Source organism: Alosa pseudoharengus, unplaced genomic scaffold, assembly GCF_046254945.1.
Source record: "Alosa pseudoharengus isolate Yale_2024_CS ecotype anadromous, Long Island Sound unplaced genomic scaffold, YU_APseudo_1.1 YU_APseudo_1.1_scf_2, whole genome shotgun sequence".
Taxonomy (NCBI): domain Eukaryota; kingdom Metazoa; phylum Chordata; class Actinopteri; order Clupeiformes; family Clupeidae; genus Alosa; species Alosa pseudoharengus.
This window is the reverse complement of record NW_027468663.1, coordinates 41,766,998-41,777,255: the sequence shown is the minus strand read 5'-3', so window position 1 is coordinate 41,777,255 and position 10,258 is coordinate 41,766,998. Positions and strand designations below refer to the sequence as shown.

General features: G+C 46.4%; 1 pseudogene; it reads left to right on the top strand.

Moving 5' to 3' along the window:
- Positions 1–1,659: 1,659 nt before the first annotated feature.
- LOC143135294 (small ribosomal subunit protein eS7 pseudogene) lies at positions 1,660–2,335 on the top strand (annotated as a pseudogene).
- The last annotated feature ends 7,923 nt before the right edge of the window (positions 2,336–10,258 follow it).

Genomic DNA, 10,258 nt, shown 5'->3' with positions numbered 1-10,258 from the left:
TAGGTATTAGAAAGACATTAGCATATTTATTAAAAGCGTTTAGAAATCTATAAATATTAGATGTTCTCGTCAAGAACGATTTACCTCTAAATTGTGTGATCTAGATGGCTAATTGGCTAACATTAGCAGGAGCCGGGCCAGTTACTGAAAACTGCTAATGTTAGCAAACGTGGTGCGTTTGGGTGCCAAATTCAATAAAGTTCAATTACCTCGTAATTCATATAGAACCAAGCTGATGGGGACTCTATGTTGTTCTGATACCAATTAGTTGCAGAAAAAAATAAAAAAAATGATTTTCTTGCTCAGTTCCTGGGCGGTTGGGGAAGGTTCCTGAAACCCTGCACACAAGCTTTCCCCCTACTCTCTTTCTCTCTCTTTTTCCCAAATATTTTATGTCCTTTAACGGTTTGATCGATCTGGCTTATTATAATAATTGTCTTGTTGACAGGGAGACAATCAGATGAGTGCATTTTCAATTATTGTTCTCCGCACTGCAAGCTTCAGAATGAACCTCACATCTTTGACTCCACACACGCACACACGCACACACACACGCACACACACACACACACACACACACACACACACCATTTTCTCTACCTAGTGCTACAACAGAATAGCTTCAATTTCAGAGGAGATATCCTTGAACAAAACTTTAAGTTTTTTGTGAAGTCTATATTGTGTGATTCCCTTATGCTTTATATTCATTTGCATTGATTTTTCTTTTATTCACCATGGTTATTTATATATTTATTTATTTTGTCCAAACGCCACAGGGTATTTGCATGTTGATATGAAGTAATGCATTTGTCATGCCCTTGGTTTTTTATCCGCTTGTTTCAAATGTATTCTGTGGTAGGAAAGAGTTTTGTGAAGAGTTCCTTGAGAAAAGTGCTGAAAGTCAATACTGCGTATAAAAGGATAATGACCATTTCAGAGAAACCCTGGCTGGCTACAGACTCCTCAGCAGCACCCGCCGCTACCAGCGCGCCACAATGATGTATGTGATACAGAAGGTTAGTCTGGGCCACCCTTCCACCGCTGAATCCTGAATCAATACACCATCGAAGTTACCTTCCTCTCACTCGCTCACGTCGCTCTCTTGTTCCCTTTTGTCTCGCTCTCCACTGTCACGCAAGCCTGGACTGTACAGGACAGCATGGTGAAAGGACTCCAGACTACCAGCGCCGTGGTCAGTCATATTTGCGCATGACAAAAGAAGACCACTGTCCATTTCGCTGCATTTGACCTCTGATCGGAGTGTAGCAAGAGAATAGAAGAAGCCATCTCCTCGCATGCCAGCGCAGCTTTGCATGAATTTCACAGAGTTGTGAGAACAGCCAGTAATCAATTAGATAAATGTGCCATGGTGGTGTAGTTGTCACAAGAGTGAATCAAGTATGTATGTAAAATCAAGTGTGTATGTAAAATCAAGTGTGTATGTAAAATCAAGTGTATGTAAATCAATACATATATGCTGATGGACACATGCTCTATCCAGAGCCTTTCGGACATGTGAAGAGGAGGAGAGGGACGCCGGTGCAGCTCAGATGTCTTCTTATTGTTTTATTTACTTAAAGGTGCAAAACATCATTGACTAACGCTTCGATGTGTAACCTCTTCATCAGAGTCCATCAAGGATGGCCTGGTTGAGAATACGTTCTCTTCCCAGGCCGTCGTTGTATGAGACATAGGCCATGTTCAGTTCTAGCGCGAAAATCGTGAAGCCCAATGGCGAAAAGCCAGACGAGTTCGAGTGTGGTATTTCCCAGGCTCTACTGGAGCTGGAGATGAACTCAGACCTGAAGGCTCAGCTGCGGGAGCTTAACATCACCGCTGCTCGAAGAAATCGAAGTGGGTGGCAGCAGGAAAGCCATCATCATCTTCGTGCCTGTGCCCCAGCTGAAGTCCTTCCAGAAGATCCAGGTGCGGCTCGTGCGTGAGCTGGAGAAGAAGTTCAGTGGCAAGCACGTGGTCTTCATTGCTCAGAGGAGAATTCTGCCCAAGCTAACAAGGAAAAGCCGTACAAAGAATAAGCAGAAGCGCCCAAGGAGTCGTACTCTGACAGCCGTGCACGATGCCATCCTTGAGGACCTTGTCTATCCCAGTGAGATCGTTGGCAAGAGGATCCGTGTGAAACTGGACGCCAGTCGGCTCATCAAGGTCCACCTCGACAAGGCACAGCAGAACAATGTTGAACACAAAGTGGAGACTTTCTCCGGTGTCTACAAGAAGCTCACAGGCAAAGATGTTGTATTTGAATTCCCTAAATTCCAGCTGTAAATGTGCAGATGACAAAATAAATTTGTTTACTGTCACATGAAAAAGAAACAAAAAAAAAGGATGGCCTGGTTGCACCGGATTGTCGCTAAACGGCAGAAGCGCGGAGAACCTTCCTTTGCCTTTCAGACATGTCTTTATAAGAGAATTCATAACGGTTCTACAATGGACTCCAAAAAATGTTACACATAGTCAAGAGCTATTGCAGTCGCTATATAGACTTGTTCCCCAGTCCAGATGCCTCCTTCCTCCCTCTGCCAAGTAGTCTATGTGTCCAGTGTTGCTTGTCTGTGTGTCCGATTGTCCATCTGTTTGACTGCAAGCAGGATGACAGAAAAACTACTGGCCCAAAACTTGGTAGAAAGGTGTAATATGGGCCAAGGGAGAACCCATTACATTTGAGAGTCCAACTCACAGGGCACCTGCACAAATTGAGTTTTACGTTCGCTAATGGTGCAAGATTTGACACCAGGTCTTGGCGGCGGTCAGCACTCTCCGCCTTTTTAGTTTCCTTTTTTCTGTCTGCTTCTGCATGGGTCTAAAAGACCTTGTGCCATCCAGCCAGCGGTTCGCTTGAAAAAGGAGTGTGTGGACATGAATGATTTGCACTGGCACCGTGGAGCCATGTTAACCTCCTCCCCGTGGAGAGGGACACGCTGCCCTGTGTGAGGCCCAGAGGATGGAGCTCTGCCTCCCACCTCCCCACACACACACACACAGACACACACACACACACACACACACACACACACACACACACACACACACACACACACACAGAGACACACACACAGAGACACACACACACACACACACACACACACACACATACACACACACACACACACACACAACGCTGCAGTGCTGCAGGAGAATACAGTATGTGTAGTTGCTTACCTGCAAAGCTTCACAAGGGAGCTGTCGAAGGTGTCACAGACGGCATTATGTTCTTACGTGACACAATAGCACACCATGTTTTGTTTGTGTTTTGCACCCTCTCTCTCTCTCTTTCTCTCTCTCTCTCTCTCCACCCCGCACTTTCCCTTTCTCTCTCTCCCCTTGTGAACACAAGGAGAGTGCATGTAAACACACATTGCACAAGGACTTACCCCGACATATAAGTGTGATTATCCCAATCGCTGCTACTTCTCCAGGGTCTTGCCGGGGCCTGTTTAGCATAAGTCACATTTATTTTTGCAAGTCAGGCACTTTGAGTGCTTTCCAGACGTTGTGCCTCTGCTTTCCTACGTGTTAACACTGTAGTGGCAAGAAATGCAAAAAAAATGTCTCTGCTTCATCAAACAAGGAGGCAGGGGGAGAAAATGCATAAATCAGCCAAACAAGTCACCTGTCCGTTGATGTTTTCTGCAGTCGCATGCGCCAGAATTATGCCTCAACTTTGCGCCAGTCTGCCCATCCATGAGATAATCCTAAAGTAATCAGCATGCGTTCAAAGCAGTCCTCAGCCGTCTGCAGTGGTGAGCACATACTGTAATGCTGCGGTGCTGATGGGCAGGCGAGATTGGAGTGTCCTTAAGTGGCACCTCATGTGGAGCGTGTGAGATCTCAGGGGTCCCTGGAGAGAAAGACAGTCCTCCACCCAGAGTAGCACCACCACGGGGGGAAACGGAGGCAAAGTCAATAAGGGGCTGAGGGCATTAATGTGCATCTCTCCTCCGAGCGTCTCTCCCGCCTCCTAACTCTCTCACTGTGAGCCCAGCGGGGGGCGTCAGACGGAGGGGGAGCTGGCCGCCGAGAGGATGCGGATCTGCTCAGGTACAGGTGTGCTCCGGACGAGAGGCAGGTGAGTTGCTGCCCGGGTCTCTGGCTGTCAGGGTGTGTGCGCGCTAATGGAGTGTTTGGGGTGGTGGAGAGCTTGGGCTAACGCGGAGCACAAGCCAAACGGTTTCCCGCAGCTCGAGAGCTCTCAGTGTGAGATCCACACTTTGGTTGGCGCATATACCAAAGGAGTGAACGCACTGCAGACATCTTGCACCCCTCCTTCAAAGCCCCTCTTTTTACATGTCACTCACTCTCTCTCCCTCTCTCCCTCTTTCTCTTTCTCTCTCTCTCTTCATATTTTCTCTCAGTTCTGACCTCATCTCTCACTCTCTCAAATTGTGATATCTCACTCAATATTCTGTCTCAGGGCTCTCTCCCTCCCCCTCACTCTTGCCCCCCCCCCCCTCCTCCTCCATCCTTATCTTCTTGTCCTCCGCAGCTCCAAAAGAGAGGGATAAAACAAGCCGAATCCCAGGAAGAGATGTGAGCTGTGCCTATTAGCCAGGTGCCTGCCTGTAACCATGGAGAGGGTGAAAAAAGGGGGGGGCTACAGGAAATCAGGCAGCTCCTTGGACAGCTCAAAGCTGGGCCTGAAATTAATGGGTCCTATTTGGCTCCAACATCTCCCTCGTCACACAGACGAGGCAAGCGTTGGAGAGTGGGGGTAGGGGGCTGGCCGGAGCGCCGGCGTGGAGTTGAGAGATAGACTGATGAGAACGGAGATATAGAAGAACAGATGAGAAAAGTGCCCAGTATTAGCCCCTCTTCATCTAACCGTGTTACCATAGTGATTGCGGTCTCTGACGGCAAGCGGTCGCGACTCGGTTGGCCTTGGACCGTAATCAAAAATACATCAAGGCTCCCCTGGTTCCACACTTTTGAGTTTAATTGGAACTTTGTTCACAGGGAGAGGGGAGTTATGACGAAGTTTAGTGCCGCAGCCATCTTCTCTAAAGAAGAGAGGAGTAAAAGAAAGAAAGGGGAAAAAATGTCAATCCCCCAGCATTTTGGTACAATATCACTTGAATATTTGCTGTAGGGATGTTAACAGAAACTGCAGGACGCCATGGAGTGTGATTCATGTGCTGGGTTTTTCGGCCACTCCAAGAGAGCTCCCCATGTTAAAATACTCATGAGAGAGAGCAAAACGAAAGTTAATGGTACAGTGCAAATGAAATCCCTAGAAGATGTTTTACATATGAATCCCAACCATATCACGTCTCTTAAAAGTTATCACGCTCACTCAAATCAACTCTGCTGTCTTCAGAAAGCTCTCAGAAGACACACTATTGCTTTTTAAAAATGCTTCCGAAATAGTCATGCTTAGCTAGCTTGCCACTTGATGCTGAAGCCTACAAGGTAATGAGTGTGTATCTGGAGCGGCTCCTCTGTGCCTCCTCCAGTGCTGTGGCCCCGTGCGGTGGTTGATGTACACCCAGTGCACCGTGGAGTTATCATGCATGAATACCAAATGTATACAAAATGCTCAGCAAAGACAGGCATCGTCAAAATGATTCGTAAAGCATCGACCGATACATCTCAGCGCAGGCCCCTATGGCTACTAATGTTTCTCCTTTTTTATTCTTCTGCGTCCTTCTGTTCCTGAGTGTCCGCGCCTGGTCCTCCAGTGTGTCTGTGGCCACACTACGGCTGTGTTTGCCTGGCGTCTGGGCTCCTTTGATGAGCTAGACGTTTTATGGCAGTCCCTTTAGGAATAGGAGGCATCTTGACGCTGTAAATTTCCACCGCAATTGATCTACGTGCAATATTACTAAAAAGGCCCGCTGCTGAGAAGCTCACTCATCATGTGCACATTTTGATTAAGGATGGGTTTCATTAGGAGGCTCCCTCACCGCTCTCTCTCTCCCTCTCTCTCTTTCTCTCTCTCTCGTTCTCTGTCTCCCCCACACACATACACACACATGTATACACTCTTCTCCATTTCTCTCTCACACACAAACGCCCACACACACACACACACACACACACACCTCTTCTTTTCTCTCCATCTCTCTGTCCTTTTTTCTCTCCCTGTCCTCTGCTCTAGTGTGGGGAAGTAATTTCATCTTCTCATCCTCTTTGCATTTATTCTCACTTGCTGGTAAATTATGACAGCGCAAAGTATTCTCTCTGTTCCTCGCTCCCTCTGTCCACTCCCTCCTTTACTGAGAATCGGTCCCGGCAGACTCAGGCGAATGCCTTCCAGTGACATTCGGCGGGTGTCTACCTCTGCTTATTCTCAAATTGTTTTGCATTACTGCCCACCACGAGGAGAGCAATTTCCCACAAAGGCCTGCAATTGAGACCATCCGGTTTATGTAGAAGGGGGGATTCATTAGGGTGCCGAGGGTAGTTGTCAGTGCTTATTTTGAGGATAGCAGAGAGAGAGAGAGAGAGAGAGAGAGAGAAAGAGAGAGGGGGGGAAGAGAGGGGGGGGGTTTAGTGCATGGGGTGGAAATAGCACATAATGGACATGTAAATCTGCTTCTGGACGAATACCTCCTTGCCACCAGGCACACTGTGGGACAGTGGTGAGCCGTGCGGCCTCGTTGGTGATTCATCCGCAGCGAGAGGGATGCTGTTCAAAGTCAGTCTGACTGCAGGGAGTCAGACGTAATGGGGGTGGTGTCCGCCATAACCAGTTCTCTCTAAAAAAAAAAAAAAAAAAAAAAAACTGTTGCAGTGCTTGTCAGATTAGATGGGAGATCTGGGTGAATTTGGAAGTCTATGCATTTTAATTTGTTTTCCGTGAGACACACATCATAAAATGTTTGGAGTGCTCTGTCTAAGATTGCAGTGGTGTGCAGTGGGGGCTGTTGACAGATTCAGAGCTCCATGCGATGGCCAGTACTGACTGCAGAGTACAAATTCATGTACAATGCCAATCTCTCACTACAGGATACCCTGTGTCCCCTTTTGTCTTCAGTTTTGGTTATAAACACAGCCAAAGATGAACTGAAGGGGAAAACAGTCTGAATGGATCAATTCAGCATAGCTGCATAGTGCATTAGTTAGCACAAGGTGCTACACGGGTCGGTTGCTTTGTTATGAGGCACACAGCCGAGTCAGTGCTAATGCGGCTACAGTATACTGAGGAAGCGCTAGTTATGAGGCACACAGCCGAGTCAGTGCTAATGCGACTACAGTATACTGAGGAAGCGCTAGTTATGAGGCACACAGTCCAGTCAGTGCTAATGCGGCTACAAAGATTGTTAAGGTGGAGCATGATACTTCGTCGTAGTTCATGTCTATTTTACTCAAGTACAAGTAAAAGTACAACAGTCAGATGTCTACTTAAGTAAAAGTACTGAAGTACTTGTTTTTAAAAGTACTTGAGTATCAAGAGTGCAAGAGTAGCCTACATTTTCTAAATATTGCATTACTACTGCCACAGTGCTTACATTTATGTACAGAAACGTCCTAAATGGAGTTATGAAAAATGTTAATGTTAATACCTTGGAGAATGTAAAATGAATTGGAAGTAAAATCAAGTAATTTTCATCTTTTTACCATGTTGCCAGGGATGGGCAGTATTTCTAATACATGTATTTAAAATGCGTATTTCAAATACAAAATACTATTTTGTAATTGAAACACTTGATGCGAAAACTATCATTAACTTGTTCAGAAAATTGAAATAGTCTGGCGACGTGGGGCAACAGGTTGGCACATTCCCGGGATGGACCTGCTGCGTCTTCATCCATTGTTTCGTCCATGGTGTCGTCTCTTATCTAAATCTGACCATGGAGTTGACTTTGGTGGAAAGCTGAAGGTGATTACTGATAGGCAGGTGATAGGCAGTGGCGCCTGCACAATCCAATCACGTTTGTGACGGAAACAACAAATTGAGGGTTTCTGAGATTTTTCTTTTTTCCTTTTTTTTTAGAAGTAGTAACGGGTACTCACTAGCCTGGCAAGCCAGACCCACGTTAAAATGTAGGGTCTGGGTACTCACCGTTCGCAGTGCTCAGTCCGAGGGGCGGGATAATCAGTTGTCTTTCAAATTCCCTCTGCACGCAATAGGACGCAATAGGATATTTGTTTTCAAGTAGCAGGGAATTCAAGCCAAACCATTGCAACTCTGCCATCAATCATTATGTTAAGCCCACCAAACGACTCTATACAGGATTTCAATGTCCTGATTAAGTTTCAATTTTTTGGAGCTCACAAGCCAACGGAGAGTTGCTAGACTAGCCCTGGCAGCAAATGTAATTTGCTGCCACTAGGGGCGCGTCTAGATTTCTAGGCTAGGTACTCACAGTTATGGATAGAAATGTAGTGGAGTAAAGAGTACAATATTTGCCTCACAAATGTAATGGAGTAAAGTCATGAGTACTTGCGAAAAATGATGCTCGAGTAAAGTACAGATCCCTCAAAATTGTACTCAAGTAAATGTACTCCGTTACTGTCCGGTTCTGGTTAGCACTGACGGCCTCACTGGTGGGAACCCTTTGAGGAACACTCTAGTGTATGACATTTAATCTCGTGCATTATCTCCTGCTCTCTGTGGCTCTTTTGGAGGAGGAATTGGGGACAATGGGTAGACAGGAGAAGAGACAGAGGTTTTTTGTGTCTGACTCTCCCACACACTGTTGTACCCCAGAGAGTGCTTTTCTACAAAAGCAAGACGAGAGAAAGGCTTCCCGTGAAAAAAAACAAAAACAACAACATGCCCAATGAGACAAGCCGACGCTGAGACACGCTGGATTACAGTGCTCAATTAGTCTGGATACGAGTTCCACTACAATAACACACACGCAGGGGAGACTTATACATTTCCTCCTAAAGGAGGCATCTTCATTTTCAGCTGTTTCTAAACTGTAACTCCACTGGCGATGCGGTGAAATTGTTGACTCAGTGAAGAGTTTGGTGTGTGTGTGTGTGTGTGTGTGTGTGTGTGTGTGTGTGTGTGTGTGTGTGTGTGTGTTGGGGGGGAGGGGTTCTGGAGCTTCCTTTATTTGCTGAGACAGTCAACTCAAACGGATGTTCGGCTGAAATATCGTTGCACTTTTAACACAGTCTCTTCACTTTGTTGCCCAAAACCAATCATTTGCTTTTAAGAAGTAAAGAGCGTAATATTTGTTTTTAGCGAGTTGCTTGCTTTCTGTGGCAGACCTGAACTGACAACCCAGTCCAGCATACACAGGTCTTGTAAATCAAGCACCTACTTATCTCACTGCCCCCTCTGCACGCATGCTGTATCTTCTCCATAATCAGCTCGCACTTCTTCCACATGCTCATGATCTTGGTGCCCCAACCTGCATGCGCTGATTACCACTGGCAAATGTGTCTCTGGCTGACCAGAAGCTGGTAAGCAGCACTCTGGCCGTGAGTCTCACGTACACCAGTAATTAATCTCAGTAATGAGCTTTTCTTGTGTTCCCCCGAGGCCCTCCAGTATTTGAATGTAAAGTGCAAGTTTATGTTGAGGTAACGTCTCAGTGATCGAGTGTGCGTGGAGTTAAGCTCCGCTGTAGCTTGAGCCCACAAGAGCCACCAAATTGTAATTTTCGCTTCTCCTGGAATGAGCTCATCCATTTGGTTCAGTGGCCACTGTTGTTTTGGATGCACACAACAGGAAGTTCTCTGAACAGATGCAGTTTTGCATTCTTCTTGTGTAGACCCCCAGACACAGCCAAGGCAGTCCAGTTTGTGTGGATCTACCTCCAAATAAGCTCGCAGTCGCAATAATGTCCACTGAGGACACACACTCAAACGCTCTCTCTCACTCTCTCTCGCTCTCTCTTTCTCTCCCTCTCTCTCTCTCTCTCGCTCTGTCTTTCTCTCCCTCACATGCAAAAACACACACAAACATCCAAAACAGAATCACTTGTGTGTGTCCCATGGCTGTGCCTCGGTGAGGTGACATAAGACAGGTGTTGCCATTTCATGGAGCTGCCGGAGCTGCAGCAGTGGGAGGCTTCAGTGGTCAATAGTGGCCGCCAGAGCTCCAGCTCTCTGCCCCGTTGTCCACCCCCCTCAACCACCTCACACCTCTCTGCAGGCAGTGTTAGGCTGCCACAGTACTATCTCATTTTTCTTTCTTTCTCTTTCTTTCTTTCTTTCTTTCTTTCTTTCTTTCTTTCTTTCTTTCCATGATTCCTTCTCTTTCTTTTTTCTTCCTTAGCAGCTGTTGATGTACATCCAACAATGGGGAAACAGCCCTTGTCGTGCATATTTTAAAGTGATTTATCAG